This window comes from Pan troglodytes, chromosome 2 (assembly GCF_028858775.2).
Source record: "Pan troglodytes isolate AG18354 chromosome 2, NHGRI_mPanTro3-v2.0_pri, whole genome shotgun sequence".
NCBI lineage: Eukaryota > Metazoa > Chordata > Mammalia > Primates > Hominidae > Pan > Pan troglodytes.
This window is the reverse complement of record NC_086015.1, coordinates 112,783,135-112,806,839: the sequence shown is the minus strand read 5'-3', so window position 1 is coordinate 112,806,839 and position 23,705 is coordinate 112,783,135. Positions and strand designations below refer to the sequence as shown.

The window sequence follows — 23,705 nt, the reverse complement described above, 5'->3', positions numbered from 1 at the left end:
GACAGCCTCCCACAACAAAGAATCGTCCAGTCCAAAATTTCAGTACTGTGGAGGTTGAGAAACCCTAACCTAGGTAAATCAAAAAGGCATACTACTGAGCAAAAAAAGCAAGTCACAGAAATATCATATATAATTGAAACATATATTACATCATTTAATAAAGTTTTGGTAAACAACAAAAATTTTAAATATATTATTTTAAAACTCACATTTATGTGGTGAAATTATGAAGAAAAGCAAGGGAATAATAAACACCTGGAAGAGAATAAAAAGGATGGAATTAGGGAAGGACGCCAAGAAACATCAAAGATACTGGCATAGGGGTGGATGTTTTATTATTCTTATTTAAGAATATAAGCATATCTACCAAGCAAATGGAAAACAAAAAAACGCAGGGGTTGCAATCTTAGTCTCTGATAAAACAGACATTAAACGAACAAAGATCAAAAGAGACAAAGAAGGCCATTACATAATGGTAAAGGGATCAATTCAACAAGAACAGCTAACTATCCTAAATACATATGCAACCAATAAAGAAGCACCTAGATTCATAAAGCAAGTCCTGAGTGACCTACAAAGAGACTTAGACTCCCACACAATAATAACAGGAGACTTTTATCCACTGTCAACATTAGACAGATCAACGAGACACAAAGTTAACAACGATACCCAGGAATCGAACTCAGCTCTGCACCAAGCGGACCTAATAGACATCTACAGAACTCTCCACCCCAAATCAACAGAATATACATTTTTTTCAGCACCACACCACACCCACTCCAAAACTGACCACATAGTTGGCAGTAAAGCTCTCCTCAGCAAATGTAAAAGCATAGAAATTATAACAAACTGTCTCTCAGACCACAGTGCAATCAAACTAGAACTCAGGATTAAGAATCTCACTCAAAACCGCTCAACTACGTGGAAACTGAACAACCTGCTCCTGAATGACTACTGCGTACATAACGAAATGAAGGCAGAAATAAAGATGTTCTTTGAAACCAACGAGAACAAAGACACAACATACCAGAATCTCTGGGACACATTCAAAGCAGTGTGTAGAGGGAAATTTATAGCACTAAATGCCCACAAGAGAAAGCAGGAAAGATCCAAAATTGACACCCTAACATCACAATTAAAAGAACTAGAAAAGCAAGAGCAAACACATTCAAAAGCTAGCAGAAGGCAAGAAATAACTAAAATCAGAGCAGAACTGAAGGAAATAGAGACACAAAAAACCCTTCAAAAAATTAATGAATCCAGGAGCTGGTTTTTTGAAAAGATCAACAAAATTGATAGACCGCTAGCAAGACTAATAAAGAAGAAAAGAAAGAAGAATCAACTAGACGCAATAAAAAAAGATAAAGGGGATATCACCACCGATCCCACAGAAATACAAACTACCATCAGGGAATACTACAAACACCTCTACGCAAATAAACTAGAAAATCTAGAAGAAATGGATAAATTCCTTGACACATACACCCTCCCAAGACTAAACCAGGAAGAAGTTGAATCTCTGAATAGACCAATAACAGGATCTGAAATTGTGGCAATAATCAATAGCTTACCAACCAAAAAGAGTCCAGGACCAGATGGGTTCAGAGCCGAATTCTACCAGAGGTACAAGGAGGAGCTGGTACCATTCCTTCTGAAACTATTCCAATCAACAGAAAAAGAGGGAATCCTCCCTAACTCATTTTATGAGGCCAGCATCATCCTGATACCAAAGCCGGGCAGAGACACAACCAAAAAAGAGAATTTTAGACCAATAACCTTGATGAACATTGATGCAAAATTCCTCAATAAAATACTGGCAAACTGAATCCAGCAGCACATCAAAAAGCTTATCCACCATGATCAAGTAGGCTTCATCCCTGGGATGCAAGACTGGTTCAACACACGCAAATCAATAAATGTAATCCAGCATATAAACAGAACCAAAGACAAAAACCACATGATTATCTCAATACATGCAGAAAAGGCTTTTGACAAAATTCAACAACGCTTCATGCTAAAAACTCCAAATAAATTAGGTATTAATGGGACATATCTCAAAATAATTAGAGCTATCTATGACAAACCCACAGCCAATATCATACTGAATGGGCAACAACTGGAAGCATTCCCTTTGAAAACTGGCACAAGACAGGGATGCCCTCTCTCACCACTCCTATTCAACATAGTGTTGGAAGTTCTGGCCAGGGCAATTAGGCAGGAGAAGGAAATAAAGGGTACTCAATTAGGAAAAGAGGAAGTCAAATTGTACCTGTTTGCAGATGACATGGTTGTATATCTGGAAAACCCCATTGTCTCAGCCCAAAATCTCCTTAAGCTGATAAGCAACTTCAGCAAAGTCTCAGGATATAAAATCAATGTACAAAAATCACAAGCATTCTTATACACCAATAACAGACAAACAGACAGCCAAATCATGAGTGAACTCCCATTCACAATTGCTTCAAAGAGAATAAAATACCTAGCAAGCCAACTTACAAGGGACATGAAGGACCTCTTCAAGAAGAACTACAAACCACTGCTCAAGGAAATAAAAGAGGATACAAACAAATGGAAGAACATTCCATGCTCATGGGTTGGAAGAATCAATACCGGGAAAATGGCCATACTGCCCAAGGTAATTTATAGATTCAATGACATCCCCATCAAGCTACCAATGACTTTCTTCACAGAATTGGAAAAAACTACTTTAAAGTTCATATGGAACCAAAAAAGAGCCCGCATTGCCAAGTCAGTCCTAAGCCAAAAGAACAAAGCCGGAGGCATCATGCTACCTGACTTCAAACTATACTACAAGGCTACAGTAACCAAAACAGCATGGTACTGGTATCAAAACAGAGATATAGACCAATGGAACAGAACAGAGCCCTCAGAAATAAGGCCGCATATCTACAACTATCTGATCTTTGACAAACCTGAGAAAAACAAGCAATGGGGAAAGGATTCCCTATTTAATAAATGGTGCTGGGAAAACTGGCTAGCCATATGTAGAAAGCTGAAACTGGATCCCTTCCTTACACCTTATACAAAAATTAATTCAGGATGGATTAAAGACTTACATGTTAGACTCAAAACCATAAAAATGCTAGAAGAAAACCTAGGCAATACCATTCAGGACATAGGCATGGGCAAGGACTTCATGTCTAAAACACCAAAAGCAATGGCAACAAAAGCCAGAATTGACAAATGGGATCTAATTAAACTAAATAGCTTCTGCACAGCAAAAAAAAACTACCATCACAGTGAACAGGCAACCTACAAAATGGGAGAAAATTTTCGCAACCTACTCATCTGACAAAGGGCTAATATCCAGAATCTACAATGAACTCAAACAAATTTACAAGAAAAAAACAAACAACCCCATGAAAAAGTGGGTGAAGGATATGAACAGACACTTCTCAAAAGAAGACATTTATGCAGCCAAAAAACACATGAAAAAATGCTCATCGTCACTGGCCATCAGAGAAATGCAAATCAACATCACAATGAGATACCATCTCACACCAGTTAGAACGGTAATCATTAAAAAGTCAGGAAACAACAGGTGCTGGAGAGGATGTGGAGAAATAGGAACACTTACACTGTTGGTGGGACTGTAAACTAGTTCAACCATTGTGGAAGTCAATGTGGCGATTCCTCAGGGATCTAGAACTAGAAATACCATTTGACCCAGCCATCCCATTACTGGGTATATACCAAAAGGACTATAAATCATGCTGCTATAAAGACACATGCACAGGTATGTTTATTGCGGCACTATTCACAATAGCAAAGACTTGGAACCAACCCAAATGTCCAACAACGATAGACTGGATTAAGAAAATGTGGCACATACACACCATGGAATACTATGCAGCCATAAAAAATGATGAGTTCATGTCCTTTGTAGGGACATGGATGAAACTGGAAATCATCATTCTCAGCAAGCTATCGCAAGGACAAAAAACCAAACACCACATGTTCTCACTCATAGGTGGGAATTGAACAACAAGAACACATGGACACAGGAAGGGGAACATCACACACCGGGGACTGGGGGACTGTTGTGGGGTGGGGGGAGGGGGGAGGGATAGCATTAGGAGATATAGCTAATGTTAAATGACGAGTTAATGGGTGCAGTACACCAACGTGGCACATGTATACATATGTAACAAACCTGCACATTGTGCACATGTACCCTAAAACTTAAAGTATAATAATAATAAAATAAAATAAATAAATAAATAAATAAATAAAAATGCAATGCTTCTCTCAAAAAAAAAAAGAATATAAGCACAAGATAAGCATAGGGGTGGATGTTTTGTTACTCTTAATATTTATTATGTCATATATGTGTTCTTTTGTATGACTGATTTTTACATAGGTTTTTTTAGAAGAGGAATATATCAAGAACAGGGCTTTAGAATAAACAGGAAATAATTACAGGCAAGGAACATTTCCAAGATCAACTTCTGCAGGCTGTGTCCACTTGGAGATAAATGTATTTACATTGCAAGTAGAATGATTGTATTCATATTTCTAAATATTTTTCCTCAATATTTCTGCTTGTGGCAAACTAAATTACATTAATTTTTTTCACTATATTGGTAAGTCCCCAGAAGGTTTCTGGTAACACCACAATTTTCTCTTACCAAAAGAAAAATAATAAGCTGAACATAGCTCTAATAATCAATGCAGAGAAAATATGTAGATAAAAGAATAAGTCATATAGTTGATACAAGCAGCAAAATATAATCTCTCAGAATCTCTGCAGAACAAACAACCGTTGCTTCCACAAATAATTTGCAAGGAAATAAATAAATAAATAAAGGGAGGGGAAAAAGGAAGATGAAGAAGAGGGGAATCTACTAATTAAAAGACATGTAAGAGTTAGATCAACCAAGGGAGGGCAACCTTATTTGTTCAAAAAAAATTTTAAAAAGGAGATAAGAAAGAGATTTTAAATATTTACTAGATGAATTATTTCTTTAAGGAGTTATTTTTGTTAGTAATTGATGTGGTTTGGCTGTGTCCCCACCCAAATCTCATCTTGAATTCCCACGTGTTGTGGGAGGGACCTGGTGGGAGGTGGTTGAATCCACCGAAGAACTCTGCCTCAGAGTCAGGTCTTTCACAAGCTGTTCTTGTGACAGTGAGTGGGTCTCACGAGATCTGATGGTTTTAAAAACAGAAGTCTCCCTGCACAAGCTCTCTTCTCTTGTCTGCTGCCATGTGAGATGTGCCTTTCGCCTTCCAAAATGACTGTGAGGCCTCCCCAGTCACGTGGAACTGTGAGTCCACTAAATCTCTTTCTTTTGTAAATTGCCCAGTCTCAGGTATGTCTTCACGAGCAGCATGAAAACAGACTAATACAGTGATAATAGTGTTTTGTGAGAAGGATAACTTTTTATATTTTTCATTTTAATTTTTAATTGTTGTGGGTACAAAGTAGGTGTATATATTTATGGGCTCTATGAGATATTTTGATACAGAAATACAATGTGTAATAACCACATCAGGGTAAATGGGGTATCCAGCCCCTCAGGCATTTATTCTTAGTGTCAGCCCAAATAGCTTCTTTTAATTATTTATAAATGTATAATTAAATTATTATTGACTATAGTCACTCTGTTGTGCTAGCAAATACTGTCTAACTCATTCTTTCTATTTTTTTGTACCAATTAATCATCCCCACTTCCCCCTACACACACCCTCCCACTACCCTTCTCAGCCTCTGGTAACCATCCTTCTACTCTCTATCTCCATGAGTCATATTGCTTTAATTGTTTAGTTCACACAAATAAGTGAGAAAATGTGAAGTTTGTCTTTCTGTGCCAGTCTTATTTCACTTACATAATGAACTCCAGTTCCTACCATGTGATTGCAAATGACAGAATCTCATTCTTTTTTATGGCTGAAAAGTACTACATTGTGTATAAGTACCAAATTTTCTTTATCCATTTGTCTGTTGATGAACACAGATTGCTTCCGAATCTTAGCTATTGTGAATAGTGCTGCAATAAACACAGGAATACAGATATCTCTTTGATATACTGTTTTCTTTTGGGTATATACCTAGCAGTGGAATGGCAGGATCATATGGTAGCTCAATTTTTAGGTTTTTGAGGAACCTCTAAACTGTTCTCCGTAGTGGTTGTACTAATTTACATTTCCACAAAAGATGTACAAGAGTTCCCTTTTCTCTATATCCCTGCCAGCATTTGTTATTGTCTGGCTTTTGAATAAAAGCCATTTTTTGTATGCATATTAATTTTAACATAAATTTTTTGCATGAAACATTCAAGTAAAATGGACACTTCAAAAAGATATTCAATGAGATGTTCAATGGCATTACACCATCCTGTGGAGCTACAGATTCACCTCATCCAAATTTGAGAAAAGCAATAAAGAAAACACCTACTTCTGATGGCACCACTAGCTGTGACACCAGAGTCCACAAGCAGCAGTGTCACCAGCACATACTGCAAGCCTCAAGCTCCCACGGATGTCCCAGGCATATCTCTGGACTAGTTCAGTGGCATAATTGAGGGCACATTTTCCACCTGCACAGCCCCAGCCTGGTTCTCCTGGCTTCCCAGTGCCTCTGTGAACTACCCAGTATAACTACTTTTCTTATTCTGATGTATTTCTATAAATTCCTTTTACACTTGTATCTGTTAGAGCTGGCTTCTGTTACTTACAACAAGAATCCTGACCAATGTGCCATCTCACTAGCAGGCAGAGTTCTTCAGTGGTAGAAACCCCCCAGAATCTAGGAAACAGAATTGTCCAGAAATTTCTCAGGGAATTTCTCGTAGCAATTGATGGCACTAGTCAAGGGATTTATGACCAGATTGCGCTCTATTTTATCTGCTGTGTTATTCACCAAGACATATTAGGGTTTGTCCTCCACAAGAATCCATGTTTCTAAGTTATAGGGTTAATCAGTACACTCTCCGGCCCACCTCACTTTTGTGACATATGACAAATGGCAATAGGGTTAGCTTGTTTCTTCTGAAAATCCTCCAGTACTACCACCATCCCCAAAAATGCAGTGGAGGAAGGGAGAAAATAAAGGATTTCATCAGAGGACACTTGATGTCTGTTATATTATTCTTCACCTTTGTGATGTCTTACAAAACAAATACCCAAAATAAAGTCCCAATTTAACATCTTTTAATACTCCTATCCAGACCAAAACATGCTTCCCTTCAATAAAAGCCATTTTAACTGGGATGAAATTATTATTGTTATTATTTTTATTATTATACTTTAAGTTTTAGGGTACATGTGCACAATGTGCAGGTTAGTTACATATGTATATATGTGCCATGCTGGTGTGCTGCACCCATTAACTCGTCATTTAGCATTAGGTATATCTCCTAAAGCTATCCCTCCCCCCTCCCCCAACCCAACTGGGATGAAATTATATCTCATTGTAGTTTCAATTTGTATTTCTCTACTGATCAATGATAATGATCAGCTTTTCACATAACAGTTCGCCATTTGTATGTCTTCTTTTGAGAAATGTCTATTCAAATCTGTTGCCCATTTTTAAATCAAATTATTAGATTTTTTTTCCTGTACAGTTGTTTGAGCTTCTTATATATTCTGGTTATTAATGCTTTGTTAGGGCCGGGAGCAGTGGCTCACACCTATAATCCCAGCACTTTGGGAGGCTGAGGCAGGCAGATCACCTGAGATCAGGAGTTCAAGACCAGCCTGACCAACATGGAGAAACCCCGTCTCTACTAAAACTACAAAATTAGCCAGGCATGGTGGCGCATGCCTGTAATCCCAACTACTCGGGAGGCTACGGCAGGAGAATCACTTGAACCTAGGAGTTGGAGGGTGCCGTGAGTCAAGATCACAGCATTGCACCTGGGCAACAAGAGCAAAATTCCATCTCAAAAAATAAAATAAATTAAAAAATATATATATATATACACATATATATATGTGTATATATATATATATACACATATATATATGTGTATATATATATATATACACATATATATATATGTGTATATATATATATATACTTTGTTAGATGGGTACTTTGCAAATATTTTCTCCCATTCTGTGGGTTGTCTTTTCACTTAGTTGATTGTTTCATTTGCTGTGCAGCTTTTTATCTTGATGTGATCCCATTTGTCCACTTTTGCTTTGGCTGCCTGCACTTATGGGGTATTACTCAAGTAATCTTTGCCTAGACCAATGTTCCGGAGATTTTCCCCAAAGTTTTCTTTCAGTAGTTTCATAATTTGAGGTCTTAGATTTAAGTTTTTAATCCACTTTGATTTTATTTTTGTATATGACAAGAGATGGGGGGTCTAGTTTCATTCTTCTGCACATGAATAATGCATGCATGCAATAGCAATGCAAACATGCATGTGTATGTTTTTCCCAGCATGATTTATTGAAGACTGTCTTTTCTCCAATGTGTGTCTTGACATCTTTGTTGAAAATCAGTTTATTGTAGAGATATAAATTTGTTTCTGGGTTCTCCATTCTGTTTCATTGGTCTATGTGTCTGCTTTTATGCCAGTACCATGCTGTTTTGGTTACTATAGCTCTATAGTATAATTTGAAGTCAAGTAATGTGATTCCTCCAGTTTTGTTCTTTTTGCTTAGGATAGCTTTGGCTATTTGGGGTCTTTTGTGGTTCAATATAAATTTTAGGATTTTTTTCTATTTCTGTGAAGAATGTCATTGGTAATTTGATAGAGATTGCATTGAATCTATAGATTGCTCTGGGTAGTATGAACATTTTAACAATATTGATTCTTCCAATTCATAAACATGGAATCTCTTTCCATTTTTTTGGTGTCCTCTTCAATTTTTTTGATCAGTGTTTTATAGTTTTTATTGTAGAGATCTGTCACTTCTTTGGTTAATTCCTATTTAATTTTATATGTAGCTATTGTAAATGGGGTTACTTTCTTGGTTTCTTTTTCAGATTGTTTGCTGTTGGCATACAGAAATGCTACTGACTTTTGTGTGTTGATTTTGTATCCTGTGACTTTACTAAATTTGTTTATCAATTCCAATAGCTCTTTTTTTCTTTTTTTGAGACAAAGTCTCGCTCTGTCACCCAGGCTGGAGTGCAGTGGCATGATCTCAGCTCACTGCAACTTCCACCTCCCTGGTTCACACCATTCTCCTGCCTCAGCCTCCCAAGTAGCTAGGACTACAGGCACCCGCCACTACGCCTGGCTAATTTTTTGCATTTTTAGTAGAGACGGGGTTTCACCATGTTAGCCAGGATGGTCTCGATCTCCTGACCTCATGATCCACCCACCTCGGCCTCCCAAAGTGCTGGGATTACAGGCGTGAGCCACCGTGCCTGGTCTAGTTCCAACAGTTCTTTTGTGGAGTCTTTAGATTTTTGTAAATATAAGATCATATAATCTGCAAACAAGGATAATTTGATTTCTGCCTTTCCAATTTGGATGCCCTTTATTTTTTTCTCTTGTTTGATTTCTGTAGCTAGGACTTCCCATACAATATCAAATAACAGCAATGAAAATGGGCATTCTTGTTGTGTTCTAGATCTTAGAGGAAAGGCTTCCATTTTTCCCCATTCAGTATCATACTAGCTGTGGGTCTGTTATATATGACTTTTATTATGTTGAGATATGTTCCTTCTATACCCAATTTTTTAAAGATTTTTATCATGAAGGGATGTTAAATTTTCTTAAATGCTTTTTCAGCACCAATTGAAATGATCATATGGTTTTTGTCCTTCATTATGCTGGTATGATATATAACATTGATTGACTTGCATATGTTGAACCATCCATGCATACTAGGACAAATCCCACTTGGTGGTGATATATGATCTTTTTAATGCATTGTTGAATTTGGCTTGCTAGTATTTTACTGAGGATTTTTTCCTCAATGTTCATCAGCGATATTGCCCTCTTTCTTTCTCTCCCTCTTTCTTTCTTTTCTTTTCTTTTTTTCTTTTCTCTGGTTTTCTTATTTTGAGAGAGGGTCTCACTCTGTCACCCAGGCTAGAGTGCAGTGACATAATCATGGTTCACTGCAGCCTCAACCTCACAGGCTCAAGTGATCCTTCCACTTCAGCCTCCAGAGTAGCTGGGACTAGAGGCACATGCCACCAAATCTAGTAATTTTTGTGTTTTTTTTGGTAGAGACAGAATTACACCATGCTTCCCAAGCTGATCTGAAATTCCTAAGCTCAAGTGATCCTACTGCCTTGCCCTACCAAATTGTTGGGATTACAGGCATGAGCCATTACAACAAGCCTAGTTTTCTTTTTAGATGTATTTTTATCTAGTTTTGGTATCAGGGTAATACTGGACTCAGAGAATGAGTTTGAAAATACTTGGCCGGGCGCAGTGGCTCACACCTGTAATCCCAGCACTTTGGGAGGCCAAGGCGGGTGGATTGCCTGAGTTCAGGAGTTCGAAATCAGCCTGGGCAACATGATGAAACCCTGTCTCTACTAAAAATACAAAAAAAAAATAGCTGGGAGTGGCGGCATGTGCCTGTAGTCCCAGCTACTTGGGAGCCTGAGGCAGAAGAACTGCTTGAACTCAGGAGGTGGAGGTGCAGTGAGCCGAGATCACACCACTGCACTCCACACTCCAGCCTGGGCAACAGAGCGAGACTCTGACTCCAAAAAAAAAAAAAAGAAGCTACTCTCTCCACTTCTATTTTTTGGAATAGTTTCAGTAGGATTGGTACTGGCTCTTCATTAAATGTTTGGTGAAATTCAGCAGTTAAACCATTGGGTCTCAACCTTTTCTTCACTGGGAGACTTAACAAACAAATTGCAATAATAAAAATAATCAAATAGAAATTCTGGAGTGGAAAAAATGCAGTTGACATACTGAAGACTGCATCAGAGTCTCTTAATAGCAGAATGAATCAAACAGAAGAAAAACATAGTAAGCTTGAAGTCAGGCTATTTGAAAACACAAAGCAGCGTAGACAAAAGAATAAAAAACAATAAAATATACTTACAGGATCTAGGAATTAGCCTCAAAATGGCAAATGTAAGAACTATTAGCAGATAGGGGTATAACATTTATTCAAAGGGATAACAGATACAGCTTATATCTCATTACTTATTATTGACCTGTTTAGGTTTTATATTTTTCTATACTTCAATCTTGGTATGTTCCATGGGTCTAGGAAGTTGACCATTTCTTCTAGGTTTTAAAATTAATTGGTATATAGTTACTCACAGTAGTCTCTAATGATCTTTTGAATTTCTGTGTTATCAGCTGGAATGTCTCCTCTTTCATCTCTGGCTTTATTTATTTGGATCTTCTTTCTTTTTTTCTTAGTTTGGCTGAAGGTTTGTTCATTTTCTTTATCTTTTAAAAAAACTTTTTTTTTTTTTTTGAGACGGAGTCTTGCTCTGTCTCCCATGTTGGAGTGCAGTGGCATGATCTCGGCTCACTGCAAGCTCCGCCTCCCGGGTTTTAGGCCATTCTCCTGCCTCAGCCTCCCAAGTAGCTGGGACTACAGGCGTGCACCACCTATGCCCGGTTAATTTTTTTTTTCTGTATTTTAGTAGAGATGGGGTTTCACTGTGTCAGCCAGGATGGTCTCGAACTCTTGACCTTGTGATCTGCCCGCCTCGGCCTCCCAAAGTGCTGGGATTACACGCGTGAGCCACTGCGCCTGGCTTTAAAAAAACTTTCATTTCATTAATCTTTTATATTGTTTTCTTCATTTTAATTTCATTTATTTCTGCTCTGATCTTCATTATTTCTCTTATTCTGCTAACTTTGGGTTTGGTTTGCTCTTGCTTTTCTGGTTCTTTGACATGCATTAGTAGATTGTTTATTTGAAGTTTTTATTCTTTTTTGATATAGGCACTTATAGCTATAAACTTCCCTCTTAGTACTGCTTTTGCTGTATCTCAAAGGTTTTGGTATATTGTTTTCCCATTATCATTTGTTTCAAGAAACTTTTCAATTTCCTTCCTAATCTCCTCATTGACCCACTGGTCATCAGAAGCATATGGCTTAATTTCCATGTTTTTCTATAGTTTCAAAAATTCCTCATTATTGATTTCTAGTTTTATTCCATTGTGGTCAGAGAAGATGTTTGATATTATTAGAAATTTTTTTGAATATTTCCAACTTTGTGGCCTAACATATGGTGTATCCTTGAGAATGATCCATGTGCTGAGAAGAATGTGTATTCTGCAGCCATTGAATGAAATAGCATGTAAATATCTATTAGGTCCATTTGGTCTATAGTGTAGATTAAGTCTGATGTTTCTCTGTTGATTTTCTGTCTGGATGATCTGTCCAATGATGAAAGTGGAATGTTAAAGTCTCCAGCTATTATTGTAATGGGGTCTGTCTCTTTTTAGCTCTAATAATATTTGCTTTATATATCTGGGTGCCCTAGTGCTGGCTGCATATATATTTACAATTAGTATGCCCTTTTTATTTATCCTTTATTGACCCGTTATATAAGGGTCTTATTTTTCTCTATTTTTTTTTATTTTGTATAGAAATCTATTGTGTCTAATATAAGTATAGTTACTCCTGATCTTTTTAGGTTTCTATTTGCATGGAATATCTTCTTCCATCCTTTTATTTCATAAAGACACACACCTTTATTTCTTCTTTATTTCTTCTATAAAGACACACATAGACAATGTAAATGGTTTCTTGTAGGCAACAGATCATTGGGTCTTTCTTTTTTAATCCATTTAGCCACTCCATGTCTTTTGGTCAAAGAGTTTGGTTCATTTACATTCCATGTTATCATTGATAAGTAAGGACTTACTCCTGCACTTTGTGATTTGATTTCTGGTTGTTTTGTGGTCTTTTCTTTCTTCTTTTCTTCCTTCCTGTCTTCCTTTTAGTGAAAGCGATTTTCTCTGGTGGTATGTTTTAATTTCTTGCTTTTTATTTTTTGTGTATCTATTATATGTTTTTAGATTTGAGGTTACCGTGAGGTTTGCAAATAATATCTTATAACCCATTATTTTAAATTTATCACAACTTAACACTGATTGCATAAACAAACATGTAAAAAGAAAACTAGGCCATGTGCGGTGACTCATACCTGTAATCCCAGCACTTTGGGAGGCCAAGGTGGGTGGATCACCTGAGGTCAGGAGTTCAAGACCAACCTGGCCAACATGGTGAAACTCTATCTACTAAATATACAAAAACTAGCCGACTGTGGTGGCGGGCGCCTGTAATCCCAGCTACTCGGGAGACTGAGGCAGGAGAATTGCTTGAACCCAGAAGGTGGAGGTTGCAGTGAGCTGAGATGCGCCACTGCATTCCAGCCTGGGTGGTAGAGGTAGACTCCCTCTCAAAAAAAAGAAAGAGAAAGGAAAACTAATAAAAACTTTATACTTTAACTCCAGCCTGGGTGATAGAGACTCCGTCTCAAAAAAAAAGAAAGAAAGAAAAATGAAAACTAATAAAAACTTTAACTTCATCTCTCTGCTTTTTAACTTAAATTGTTGTTTCTATTTATTTCTCCTTGTACAGTTTATGGCTTGAAAAGGTGCTGCAGTTATTATTTTTGATTGGTTCATCTTTTCATCTTTCTAATTAAGATTAGAGTGGTTTACACACCACAGTTACAGTGTTACAATGTTCTGTGTTTTTCCATGTACTTACTATTACCAGTGAGTTTTGTACCTTCAGATGATTTCTTATTGCTCATTAACATCCTTTTCTTTGAGACTGAAGTACTCCCTTTAGCATTTCTTGTAGGACATGTCTGGTGTTAATAAAATACCTCAGCTTTTGTTTGTCTGGGACAGTCTTTATTTCTCCTCCATATTTGAAGGATATTTTTTGCCAGATATACTATTCTAGGGTAATTTTTTTTCCTTCAGCATTTTAAATATGTCATGCCACTCTCTCTTGGTCTGTAAGCGATCCACTGAAAAATCTGCTGCCAGTTGTATTGGAGCTCCATTGTATGTTATTTGTTTCTTTTCTCTTGCTGCTTTTATGATCCTGTCTTTATCCTTGACCTCTGGGAGTTTTTTAAATCTCTTGAGGTAGTCTTCTTTGGGTTAAATGTGCTTGGTGTTCGATAACCTTCTTGCACTGGGGTATTGATACCTTTCTCTAGGTTTGGGAAGTTCTCTGATATTATCTCTCTAAATAAATGTTCTACCCCTATCTCTCTCTCTCTCTTCTTCCTCTGTAAGTTCAGTAATTATCAGATTTGCCATTTTGAAGCTATTTTCCAGATCTTTTAACTGTGCTTCATTGTTTTTTTTTTTTTTTGTCTTTTGTCTCCTCTAACCGTGTACTTTCAAGTAGGCTGAATTCTTTCTTCTGTTTGATCCACTCTGCTATTAAGAGACTCTGATGCATCCTCCAGTAAGGCAATTGCATTTTTCCACTCCAGAATTTCTGTTTATTTTTATTACTGTAATTTCTTTGTTAAATCTATCTAATAGGATTTTGAATTTTTTCTCTGTGTTATCTTGAATTTCTTAGTTTCCTCAAAAGTTATTTTGAATTCTTGGTCTTAAAAGTCACATATCTCTATCTCTCCAGGGCTGGCTCCTGGTGCCTTACTTAGTTCATTTGGTGAGGTCATGTTTTCCTAGATAATCTTGATGTCTGTGGATGTTTGTCAGTGTCTAGACATCGAAAAGTTAGGTATTGTAGTCTTCATGGTCTGGGCTTGTTTGTACCCTTCCTTCTCGGGAAGGTTTTTCATCTATTCAAAGGGACTTTGCTTTTGTAATCTAAGTTTCTAGTTACTGTAGCTGTATCCGCATTAGGGGGCACTGCAAGCCCAGGAATGCTGTGGTTCTTACAGATTTGTAGAGGTACTGCCTTGGTGGTATTGGATAAGAGCCAGAAGAATTCTCTGAGGCCAGGTTCAGTAGCTCACACCTGCAATTCCAGCACTTTGGGAGGCTGAGCAGGTGGACTGCTTGAGCCCAGGAGTTCAAGACCAGCCTGAGCAACATAGTAAAACCTCATCTCTACAAAACAATACAAAAATTAGCCAGGCATGGTAGTGTGCACCCGTAAGTCCTATCTACTTGGGAGGTTGAGGCAGAAAGATAACTTGAGCCCAGGAGATGGAGGTTGCAATGAGCTGGGATCATGCCATTATACTCCAGCCTGGGAGACAGAGTGAGACTCTGTCTCAAACAAATAAAAAAATAATTATTTTAAAAGAGAATTATCTGGGTTACCAAGCAGAGACTCTTGTTCTCTTCCCTTATTTCTCTCAAATTAATGGACTCCCTCTCTCTGTGCTGAGCTGCCTGAGGCTGGGGAAGCACTGACACAAGCACCCCTGGGGCCACCACCACTGGGACTATGTTGGATCTGACCTGAAGCCAGCACGGTACTAGGTCTTCCCAAGGCCCACTGTAACCACTACCTGGCTACTGCCTATGTTTGCTCAAGGCCCTAGGGCTCTACAACCAGCAGATGGCAAAACCAGCCAGTCTGTGTTCTTCTCTTCAGAGTGGTAAGTTCCCCTGGGCCCTGGCAGGTCCAGAGTTGCTGTCCAGGATCAAGGGCCTTGTGTTGTAAACCTTAAAAATCTACCTGGTACTCTATTCTGCTGTAGCTAAGTTGGCATCAAAACCACAAGACAAAGTCCTTTTCCCTCCCCACTCCTGTTTCTCCAACCAGGGAAGTCTGTCTCCATATCCACCACCCCCAAGGCCCTTGGACAGTATTGCTGATGTTCACTTAAGGCCCAAGGGCTCTTCAGTCAGCTTGTGTGAAATGCTGCCAGACCTGGGACTCACTCTTCAGGGCAGTCGGCTGCCCTCTGGCCCAAGGTAGGTCTAGAAATGCCATCCAAGAGCCAAGGCCTGGAATCGGGGACCCCAAGGGCCCACTTGGTGTTCTTCCCCATTGTGACTGAGCTGGTACCTAAGCTGCAAGACAAAGTCTCCTTTATTCTTCCCTCTACTTTTCTCAAGCAGAAGGAGTTTTTCCTTATAGCCACCACAGTTGTGAATATGCTGGGTCACACCTGAAGTCAGCACATCTCAGAGTCTCACCCAAGGCTCACACTATGCACTACCTGGTTACTGCTGCTGATTATTCAGGACTCAAGAGCTCTTTAGTCAGCAGGTGATGAATTCTGCCACAACTGGGTCCTTCCCTTTAAGGCAGCGGGTTTCCTTCTAGCACAAGGTGTGTCTAGAAATGTCATCAGGGACTACACACTCAGTACAGTGTACACTGCTCAGTACAGTGTACACTGCTCAGGTGCACTAAAATCTCAGAAATTATCACTAAAAACCTTATTCATGTAATCAAATGCCACCTGCTCCCTAAAAATCTATTGAAATAAAAAATAAATTTTTGGCCAGGCACAGTGGCTCATGCCTATAACCAGCACTTTGGGAGGCCGAGACAGGCGGATCACAAGGTGAGGAGTTCGAGACCAGCCCAACCAACATGGTGAAACCCCGTCTCTACTAAAAATACAAAAATTAGCCAGGCATGGTGGCACATGCCTGTAATCTCAGCTATTCAGGAGGCTGAGGCAGGAGAATTGCTTGAACCTGGGAGGCGGAGGTTGCAATGAGCTGAGATCATGCCACCACACTCCAACCTGGGCAACAGAGCGAGATGCCATCTCAAAATAAATAAATAAATTTTTTTAAAAACCTTTTTCTTTAACAAAAACCACCTGTTCCATTTTGCTTGCTGCTCATGGGGCAGGGTATGAAGTTTTCAGAACCTCGGGCCCATAATTATAGACACATTCCTTCCATTAATAACTGAACATTTGTCTGTAAATGCAATTTTGAATGCTGAATCATAATTAAAGCTCTATGGTGGCTGGGCTCAGTGGCTCACATCTGTAATCCCAGCACTTTGGGAGGCCGAAGCAGGTGGATAACTTGAGGTCAGGAGTTTGAGACCAGCCTGACCAACATGGTGAAACCCCATCTCTACTAAAAGTTCAAAAAAATAGTATTTTTTATGGTGGTGGGCACCTGTAATCCCAGTTACTTGGGAAGCTGAGACAGGAGAATCACTTGAACCTGGGAGGCAGAGGTTGCAGTGAGCCGAGATCAGGCCACTGCACTCCAGCCTGGGGGACAGTGACAGAGCCAGAGAGCCAGACCCTGTCCAGAAAAAAAAAAAAGCCTCAATGGTATATTCAAAAAGAAAGGAAGGAAGGAAGAAAGAAAGAAAAATGAAAGAAATAAGGAAAGAGAAAGAAAAGAAATAAAAGAAACGATAAGAAAAGAAAAGAGAAAAGAAAAGTTATCTGGGAGCTAGGGCCTGGAATGCGGAACCTCACAACCCTGCTTGATGCCCTGTCCTACTGTGGCCGAACTGCTTTCCATGTTGCAAGACAAAGTCCTCTTTACTTTTCCCTCTCCTCTCCTCAAGTGCAAGGAAGGGGTCTCTTTTGGAGCTGTGAGCTGTGCTGCCTGGGGTTGAGGGGAGGGGTGATGCAAGTACTCCCTTATCCACTCCAGCATGTGACTCACAAGCTGGGTGTCCCCCAAGTCCACTGGCTCCAAGCCCAGCGCAGCATTGGAGTTTGCCTAGGCATTAGAGTCTTGCCTGGAACTGCAACCTAGACTACCTTTCAGGTTTATTTGGGACCCCAGAGCCTCTTAGCCCACAATGGCAAAGCTCACTGAAACTCAAGTTCTGACTATTGGAATGGGCGATTCCCCTCTGGCTAGGGCTAGTCTAAATGCTTCCTCTGGGTTTTGGCTGAGTTCTGCCTGGTGTTGGCAGCCCTGAGTTCCAATGCAAAGTCCCACAATTGCTGCAGTCTCCCTCCGCCAAGCACACCCCATGTGACACTCATCTTTGTGCCACATTGCCACTGCCAAGAGATGAGGAAGGGGTTGTGCAGGCAATTCAAGACTGTCTTTCCTACCCTCTTCAGTGCCTTTCAGTGATATGATGTTAAAGCCAGGTATTGTGATCATTAACCTGATTGTTGGTTCTTAACAAGGTGCTTTTTTGTGGAGATAGTTGTTAAATTTGGTGTTTTTGTCAGGAGGGTAATCAGTGGAGGCTTCTATGCAGCCATCTTGCTCCACCTCCTTGGTCAATAGTATTTTTTTTATAAATAATTATTTTTATAAATTTTTGTCTGAGATTTGTTTTAAAATAATTTAGTCATGAGTTGGTAACTACTGAAACTGAAGAACAGATATATAAGAGTCATCTTCTGTAGCTTATATGTGGGTTTGTATATAGTTAAAATTTTAGAAATGAAAATGTTTTAGTAAATTACCTACTTGTTTAAAAGTATCTTTGACATTTCCCCAACCAAAGATAATGAAAGAATTAGAAAAGTTGACCTAGAGGGAAAAACTAAAAGAATTAGTATGAGCTTTGCCCAGATACAAGTGAAAGTCAATCTGATCAAGTATCTGGAATGGTTATATAATAAACAAACTTTGTTTTCTTTCTCATTTCCCAAGTAATTGAAGACAAGAAAACTTTTCTTCATTGTAGAAACTTACATGATAGAATAGGTAATAGGATTGATTATAACTTCTAATAGAAGATTGAATCAATTATAATCAAATAAAGTATAACTTCTAATGTAGGGTAAACATCACGTCATTTAAGGCTTTTAAAGTAACCTGTATATAACCTACTTTATATGTTCAGAACAATGTCTGAAAACCCAGCTGATGGCTGTGGAATCAGAAGGGGAACATTATGAAGTAGGAGAGGGTTATCTATTGAAATTTAGCCTTATCTATAAAGTTTTATTTTATTTTTCACTTTTTATATGGGGGAGGTGTGAGGGGAATGCATTTTTGTTACTGTGAATAGGAATAAATCTTTTTTGAAGTAACCCTTCTCTTCTGAGCAATGCTTTATAGACAAGGCATAGAGAAATTCCCATGTTTAGCTACTTTCATTACTGCCTAGCAGGGGAATGGCAAAGCACCTAAATCATGTGTGCACCCTGATAATGATGATTGATAATGAATTAGTGCCTTTCACCCAGAGGAATCAATGCTGGGTCTTTCTAGAGGAATTAGATCAACTTTGTGAGCCTGATAATAAAGTTTCCTGGGCTTTAAAGTGTTCTGTGAATCATAAACCTTTCAAAGAAAACACATAGATTCCTACATCCTAAGGAGTATGTACTGAATGAATATTAGTTTTTCTACACAATATCCCATTTTCTCTTCTTCTGGTAAAAGCAGATCAATTTTCGTTAGGCAAACCACCCTTTCTTCACAGTTAAGTTCATGAGGCTTAAGTAAGGATAAACTTCCTCCTCTCCTCAATTAAGGCCACCAAATAAGAGTCAGAGATTGCAGATTGTCTACAGAAGGAACATGAAAATATAAACTCTGACAAAGAGAGTCATCCCTGAAACTTTTGAGAATGAGGCACTGATAGAATTTTAGGTCATGTTTTCTAGTGACCATTTTTTTTCACTTTATAGGAAGATCTTGCCTGAAAAGGAGACCAACACAAAAGAACATAAATGAGAGAGATGTCACATAAATGTGACATCACATGGGGCTCTGAACTCGATGTGCTATTTTCTTGTTTAACTTAGAGTTGGTGTGGCTAGGCATAATAATGGTCCCCGAAGGTGCCCACATCCCCAGAACCTATGAATGTTACCTTACACGGTAAAAGGAACTGTGCGGAACTGTGCAGATGTGATTAAGCTAAGCATCTTAGCAGGGAGAGATTATCCTGGATTATCCAGGCGGCCCAATGTAATCACAAGGATTCTTAAAAGACAGAGGAAAGAGGTCGAAGTCAGAGATAAGAAGTGACAACAGAAATAGAGGTCAGAGTGATGCAGGGAAAGGGGCAGGAGTCAAGGGATACGGGCAGCCAATAAAAGATAGAAAAGACAAGGAAACAAATTCTCCCCCAGAGCCTCAAAAAGGAACATGGCCCTGCTGACTTTAGCCTACCCAGCTTGATTTTTGGACTTTTGACTCCAGAATTGTAACAGAAAAAAATTGTGTGGCATTGAGCAACTCAGTTCATAATATTTTGTTACAACAGCAGTAGGAAAGGAAGCAGTTATCATTCTGGCACTTATAACTGCTTATGATTATTGTTCCTAATGATTATTGTGCCCATGAACAATTCAAAACCAGTTATGAACAAGAAGCTCAACCTCCTAAATGCATCTCCACACTTACTAAAAAATGCAAAGCTTCAGGAGTGAAGTTATTGAAAACATGAATCCAATCTCAGATTTGATTCTAAAGTGGAGCCAAAATTAACTTTTAATGGTGTAATTACTTTGAGTATATTTTAACACCAGAGAGCAATGGCTTATCCAAACAAAATAGAGGTGTTCTTATTGGGATAAATACAGATTTTCTGTAAATCTAGTTTAATGTCTACATTGATAATTACCACAAAGCTGAAAAGTACAGAAGAAAATTCCTATAGGGACATTTCCCCAAAATGTTAAGCTGATTAAAAGAATGTGATAAGAATATGATGTGAATCAAGCAGGACATACACTTTGCAACCAATGACATCAAGATTGACTTTTAGTTTTCTTTTATGTTGACCTGCTCTTCAAAGAAAAGTGAGCCAAAATTTTAGAGTAGAAGGAGATAAATATTGAGAATTTGGAAATAGCCTTAAAATGTAAGAAATGCAAATGAAGGGAAAAGTCAGCTGTGGATTCATAGCTTGATGGGAAGAGAAAGGAAATTAAAGAAAAAAGAACTGGAATTATAAACTTCAGAACCCTGACCATCTATCTGTTTCCTTCCTCATCTCCTACCTCAAACTTAATGGGGAAAATAAGAAAAAAGACTGTCTCAGCCTGTTCAGCCTACTATAACAAAATACCTTAGACTGGGTAATTTGTAAACAATAGAAATTTATTTTTCATAGTTCTTAAGGCTGGGAAGTCCAAGATCAAGGTGCCAAAGATTTGATGTCAGGTGAGAGCCTGCCTATTCCTCACAGATTGCACCTCTTGCTGTGTCCATACATGGCAGAAGGGGCAAGGCAATTCCCTATTAACTCTTTTATAAGGGTACCAATCCCATTCATGAGAGCTGAGGCTTTACTACTTCATCGCTTCCCAAAAGGACCCACCTCTTAATACTATCACACTGGATATTAGGTTCCAACATAGGAATTTTTGAAGGACTCCAACATTCACACCATAGCAAAGACCAAAAGGGGAAGAAAGAAGGGAATGGGATGATGAAAGGGGTAGCTCTACAATAATTTTCAGCCACTCCAGTTTGGACACCTGAAGCATTTAATCGGTTGAAGGAAAAAAGGCAACAAAACAAAAATGACTGTAGAAGAACGATTTTAAAAATCATTAAATTCCTCACAAAATTAGAAACAATCTAAAAGGAAAATCCAGAAACATTTTATGTGGTGTTTGGTTTTGTTTTATAATGCTCACTAGACGCTAGCTCAGGTGCTGGGGACACAGGCTAGTGGAGGATTGTGGAAGGGAACAGGATAATTCCTCCTGCAAGGAGGTTATATTCAACTGGAGTTATATAGAACTAAAGAAGAAATGTTATTCCTTTTTTCTCTCCCCCTGCTCTACCATTCATCTTTTCCCCACTCCTACATACCTAATTTAAACTGAGGAGCCCCAGCTACCAAGAGGCTGAGACAAGAAGACCATTTGAGCCCAGACGTTCAAGGCTGCAGTGATCTATAATCAAACCACTGCACTCCAGCCTGGGTGACAAAGCAGGACCTCATCTCTAAAAAAAAAAATAAATAAACTGAGAGCCCTTTTAAAGTAGTCAAAGTCACCTGGCCAATATGGTGAAACTCTGTCTCTACTAAAAATGCAAAAATTAGCTGGGCGTGGTGGGGCACGCCTGTAGTCCCAGCTACTCAGGAGGCTGAGGCAGGAGAATCGCTTGAACCTGGGAGGCAGAGGTTGCAGTGAGCCGAGATCACACCACTGTATTCCAGGCTGGCGACAGAGCAAGATTCCGTCTCAAAAAAAAAAAAAAAAAAAAGTAGTCAAGGTCAATGCCTAATAGAAACAGAGTTTGTAGACAGTGACAATTCTCAATCAATCAACAATTTTTTAGTTATTTCTAGATAAATACACTAAAAGCTTACCATAATTGTCCTCAAATAATTTTTACATAATTGTGTGTTAAAGTAATTTCAGTGAGATCAGTCTTATTCTCTGCTGCATATCCAGCATCAAGACAGTGCCTGACACATAGTAGATGCTAAATAAACATGTGTTAAATCAAGGAGAAATACAAAGAAACCATGGGCTATTAATTTTTGTCATGGAGAAAAGACATAGAAAAAGAAAGACCTGAAAAAACACATGATACTAATCAAATACGTGATACAGCTCAGATCAGTGATACAGTTTACTCTGGTGTAAAAGAGGAGAAAATTCTGTGGTTTTACATTTGAAATACAAGTATTTAGTAGCTACTCCTCTAAAATGCGTGTGAAACTAGCAATTTTTTTCACTTGGGCTTAGAAAAGGAGTATTTATTGTATGTCAATGACTAGAACTGCACTGTCCAATACAGTAGCCACTTGCCATATGTGGTTCTTTTCATTGAAATTAAATTTAAAATTATATAACTCATTTGCATTAGCCACATTTCAAGCGCTCAACAGCCACATGAGTCTAGTGGCTACATATTAGGCAGTGCAGATGTAGAACATGACCATCATCATGGAAAATCCTATTTTATGGTTCTGGTCCATACCATGATGCATTATAACATAGAAGCAGCCAGAATTTTACAAGTTAGAGAAATAAGACACAAGCTCACACACATACAAAGTTATATAAAGTGCTCCATATCAACCCAGTATCTACAGTGACCAAATCAGTATTTTCTCTGATTTCACTTTCTCTCAAATATTTTCATTTATTTAATACAGATAATTGTGCGTATTTAAAGTCTAGCAACGACTGAGAAACCCCAACACCATTTGACATCATCAGCCACTTCTTTTTATTTAGTCCTTCAAAGCCTGAGACTATCTCTTCAAGTTATATCTGCTAACTCTTGGCATTTGTGGACTTGTGCATTCCTCTGATGGGCACTGGTTGAAGTCTTGCCTCTAGTTGACAATTCACCTTTAGAACTGACTATGTACTAGACCTCAGCAACACATCTGCCAAGCCATAATTAGCCAGATAAATATGCATCTTATTTCTAAAGGTCCACAGAAGCATGTGTATCCAAACTGACAAGTCTCTGGTATTAAATTATTCCCTAGACTTTGCACTTCAGGAGGATATCTAATAGACAAAGATTGATTCACCAATTAAATAAAATCTGCATGTTCTAAATCAAAAACAAGCTCATTGAGGTTTATTTAGCTAGAAATCCCTTGCTAAATTATTGTTTAAAATAAGACATAAACAGGGAAAACACCATTGCATGATGAGTAATTAGAAAAATGAATGACTTTTTGACCAAATTAGAGGTTGAAGTGAAAATTCCTGAGGATGAAAAATAAAGCAAATGCATGTGTGTTATTAATATTATATATGTGTCCCTAGGTGTGCTACAACATCTACGATTTGATGGCTATATTTGTTGAATACAAAAAAAATTATTAGATATGAATAAATTTGGAAATACTTGCATACATTCTTTGTCTTACTTATCTTATTCCTAATAAATTAGAGACTTCCTTCTTCTAGATAGGAGTAATATAAAACCAAGAAGATAAACTTGGAAAAGAATATGACCTTTGGTGAAAATAGCACTAATTATTTACCAACTGCCCAAGTGAAAA

The 23,705-nt window shown here is 38.3% G+C and overlaps 1 long non-coding RNA gene across 1 annotated transcript in view; it reads right to left on the bottom strand.

Moving 5' to 3' along the window:
* Nucleotides 1-209: 209 nt before the first annotated feature.
* LOC742397 (uncharacterized) overlaps nt 210-23,705 on the bottom strand; it is a 49,937-nt gene continuing 26,441 nt past the window's right edge. Inside the window, exon 3 of the long non-coding RNA XR_010155685.1 lies at nt 210-255. This is a non-coding gene — a long non-coding RNA (uncharacterized LOC742397). The remainder of the gene's footprint in view (nt 256-23,705) is intronic.